At 42.9% G+C, this 4,194-nt stretch overlaps 1 long non-coding RNA gene across 1 annotated transcript in view; it reads right to left on the reverse strand.

The window, feature by feature from the left end:
• Positions 1–3,613, reverse strand: part of LOC103590608 — a 12,461-nt gene extending 8,848 nt beyond the window's left edge. The window contains exon 1 of the long non-coding RNA XR_550484.1: positions 3,531–3,613. This is a non-coding gene — a long non-coding RNA (uncharacterized LOC103590608). The remainder of the gene's footprint in view (positions 1–3,530) is intronic.
• Positions 3,614–4,194: the final 581 nt, after the last annotated feature.

A 4,194-nucleotide genomic window follows, 5' to 3' on the forward strand; every position in this document is an offset into this window, starting at 1 on the left:
GCAAGCCTCGGCGTTGCTCCCGCGCCTCGCTCAACCAGTGAGCGGGAACCGGTCTATACGTGGGATCCGAACCCTCGGACGGGAGCGCCGCCGCGCTTCCCAAGCGGCGCACTATCCAGTGCGCCACTGGGCCGGCCCGCACCTTTTTTTTTTTTAAGTAGAGATTTTTAAGGCCATATTCTACAAGACGTAACAAAAGTAGAAATGATAAAAAGATGACCAAACTATCTTAATTTAGTAATTAAAAAAAAATCTCATAAAAATCGTGGGTCGAAAAGGAAATTAAACTGAAATAATTAGAATGCAGTGAAAATAACTGCCCCCTGGGACAGTCACAGCTGTGGCCTTTCTCATTATTAGAATGGTTATTTGCACATTCGTCTTTTTTTTTTTTGGTGGCTGGCCAATACAGAGATCCGAACCATTGACCTTAGTGTTATAATACAGCACTCTAACCAACTGAGCTAACCTGCCAGCCCATGCATTTGTTTTTCTCTAACAAAAGTCTGTGATTTTCTGAGTTTTACTTTCTGTTGTATCCACCAAGATGTTTTGCACTCAGTAGCTGCTCATACATTGAATGACTCTTCTCTCCTCCATAGAATTTATCTTTACTGATTACATTTTTTCTTTTCTTCATTTTAAAAATAAATGCTATAAACATTATATATTTTCCCTTTCTTGTCCACAATATCTGCTGCTTTTTTTTTTTTAATGGCTGGTTGGTACAAATCCTGGACCTTGAGTGTTATCAGCACGTGCACATTCTAACTGGCCAGCCCTCAGCTTCATTTTTGATTAAATACTTGTTCACTATAAAAAATTAAAATAGGGCCGGCCCAGTGGCTCACTCGGGAGAGTGCGGTGTTGATAACACCAAGGCCACGGGTTCGGATCCCATATAGGGATGGCCGGTTTGCTCACTGGCTGGGCGTGGTGCTGACAACACCAAGTCAAGGGTTAAGATCCCCTTACTGGTCATCTTTTAAAAAAAAAAAAATAAATAAAATAATGCACAGAAATAGGAGGAAAAGTAAAAATTACCTGAGATCCCACCAGTAGAAATTTGGTGATCTTTCTGTCAATGCATTTTTTTCTGCCTATACAAGTACAGTTATATAATGCTGTATAGATAGGATATCATACATTTTAAAAAAGTATGAAGCATATTTAAAAAAATACGTTGCGTTCTTAAGATGTATTGGGATAATTTCCAGTCACCTGTTTCCCTCTCCTATGGCAGGGAATATGCTGGGTATCCTTCCATAGCTTTTTCTATACTCATATTTCACATGGAAGTGTGTACACATATACGGGGTTTGATCAAGTCTTGCAAAACCAAGATAACGTAATACATATTTCTCTGCTCATTCAATAACAATACAGCACAGAAGTCAATCTACGTCAGTTGATATGGATTAATAGCTTTTCAAGGCTGCCTAATAGTCCAGGTTATGGACTACTGTTCAACCATTCACATATTGACGGAGGGGCTGGCCTGTTAGCTCAGTTAGTCAGAGTGTTGTGCTGGTAACACTAAGGTCCAGGGTTTGATCTCTGTACTGGTCAGCTACCAAAAAAACAAAAATAAAAGAAACCATATACTGATTGAAATTCACTGTTTCCAGGTTTTTGCCACTACAAATAATGCTGCAGTAATTGCAGTAGAAGACTTTGAACTATTACATAATCACATGCCTTGTTTGGGGGCAGTTCCCAGGAGTGGATGCTGGATTAAAGGGTTATTTTGGAAAGGAGGTACAACTTTTATAGACAACAGAATGCTTTCCAAAAAAGAAATTCACAGTAGTAGGTGTCAGCACATTTATTTTTTGCTATTTTGACAAAGAGATTCCTCAGTCATCTTAATTTGCACTTTCCTGACGGGAGGGGGTCTTAGTCCATTTTGTGCTGCTGTAAAAGAATACCTGATCTGGGTAATTCATAAAGAACAGAGATCTTTTTCTGAGGGTTCTGGAGGCTGAGAAGTCCAAGGCTGAGGGACCTGTATCTGGTGTGGGCCTTCTTGCTGCTTCATCCCATGGCGGAGGGCAGAGGGGCAAAAGAGCGCTGTGGGAGGGGGAAGAGGTAGAACTCTTTCTATTATCCTGCAATAATGGCATTAATCCATTCATGAGGGTCCTCATGACCTAATCACCTCTTAAAGGTCCCACCTGTCAACACTGTTGCATTGGAGATTAACTTTCTAACACATGAACTTTGGGGGACACATTCAAACCACTGTAGGCAGGTCGCACACCCTTTCATGTTTCTTGACTACTTGGATTTGCTCTTCTGGGACAAGCCCATTCCTATTCTTTGCTAAGTTTTTTTTTTTTTTTGGCAGCTGGCTATGTACAGGGATCAAATCCTGGACCTTAGTGTTATCAGCACCACACTCTCCCGAGTGAGCCACAGGCTGGCCCTTTGATTTGATTTTAATATGCACTTTTATTTACTTTTTTGGTAATCAAGTACAGTTAGCCCTCCATGTCTGTGGATTCAACCAACCACAGATCAAAATTATTAGGAAAATAGATGCATCTGTCATGAAAGTGTGCAGACTTTTTTTTTTTTTTATCATTATTCCCTGAAAAATATAGATAACAACTACTTACATAGCATTTACATTGCATTAGCCATTTTTTTTTTGGCGCGGTGGGGCAGCTGGCTGGTACAGGGATTGAACACATTAGCTGTTGTAAGATGATTTAAAGGATGTTTAGGTAATACACAATCACTATGCCATTTTATTATCACGGACTTAAGCATCCTCAGATTTTGGTATCTGGGGGAGGCCCTGGAGCCAATCCTCCAAGGATACTGAAGGACGATTACATACCATTTCATTGTAGTGTGAATTTTCTTGTTTTTGTAGTCTCTCAACCCTTAGATTACCCTTACAGCCACCTAAATTGTATTCTAAATGTTTTGTTGTTTAGATTTAGACTCTACACCATTTATTAACTAAATCATCCTTTCCTTACTGAATTGAAATATCACCTATGTGGTATTTCAACCAGTATAAGGGTAATCTATTTCCGGATTCTATTCTGTTGCACTAATTTCTTTCCTGCAACAACATCATATTACTTCATTATTGTTTTATATGCTGTGTTTATTATTTGGAAAGGCAAGCTCCCCCTGTCTCGATTACAACTTTTCTTGCTAGTTTCAGTTATTTTATGATTTTAAGATAATTTCTTGTTTTCGCGACCGGACGATGCAGGGATCAAACGCTGAACCTTGGTGTTACCAGCACCACGCTCTAACCAACTGACCTAACCGCTCAGCACCCCCTATTTCAAGATCATTTATTCAAGTCCCCACCAACCCCTTTGGGATTCCAATGGAAGTGAATTCTATTTGTAAACTAATTTCAGAATTTACTACTTTATATTATCTTTAAAATTTCGTGTTGTTCCATCGGTTCAGATATTGTTTTAAATCCTTCAATAAGACCACTCTACTTTATAGCTTTTTTGGGTGACTTTTAATGTTTTTCAAAAAAAACAGGAAGTCCCTTTTACCTGCAGCGCAAACGGATCCGGTTATCTGGCGTTCGCCCGCCCCTTCGAGGGTCCCGCCCCCACGGTTCCGGGATACCATGGAAACGACGATTGACGTCACTTAAGGCTTCCGCACCTGACCGAGGGCGGATCGTGAAGGGAAAGGGGCGGAGAGGCAGCCTTGCCCCTTCTACGCACGCGCATTTCCAGCTCCATACCTTCCCGCCCCCCACAATAAATGTTGCTCCGTCTTGGGCTTTTCCTCCGCCGCTTCTCGTTTAATCCCGGCGAAAGTGCTCCCTGAGGGAGGGGAGTAGAAAAAGGCTCCAACTAGCGACAGCCAATCCCAGGACACTGCGACGCAACCGAGCTTGATTGACTCCAACAATTTCAACCAATGGGAGGGCTCTTCGTCCCTACGTCACAGAGTTTGCCCCACCCTATCTCCTGCTTTCTGGACTAGGAGCTCAGTTCGCGCAGTAACAAACGAAGTGCGCGCTGCGACGTCTCTTCACTCGCCGGGCTCCGCCGCCATTTCTTCGCCTGGCCTAACGGTTCGCCCAATCCCAGCGCACATCGAAAAGGACTAAGGCTCCGCCAATCAGGGGCCGCCGATCCCGGCCCCCCGCCACTGCCCGGCCCAATCCAAGCCCCGGCCCTGCCACCCCCGGCCCGCCCCCGCGGC

The sequence above is a fragment of the Galeopterus variegatus genome, unplaced genomic scaffold, assembly GCF_000696425.1.
Source record: "Galeopterus variegatus unplaced genomic scaffold, G_variegatus-3.0.2 Scaffold845, whole genome shotgun sequence".
In the NCBI taxonomy this organism is placed as follows: domain Eukaryota; kingdom Metazoa; phylum Chordata; class Mammalia; order Dermoptera; family Cynocephalidae; genus Galeopterus; species Galeopterus variegatus.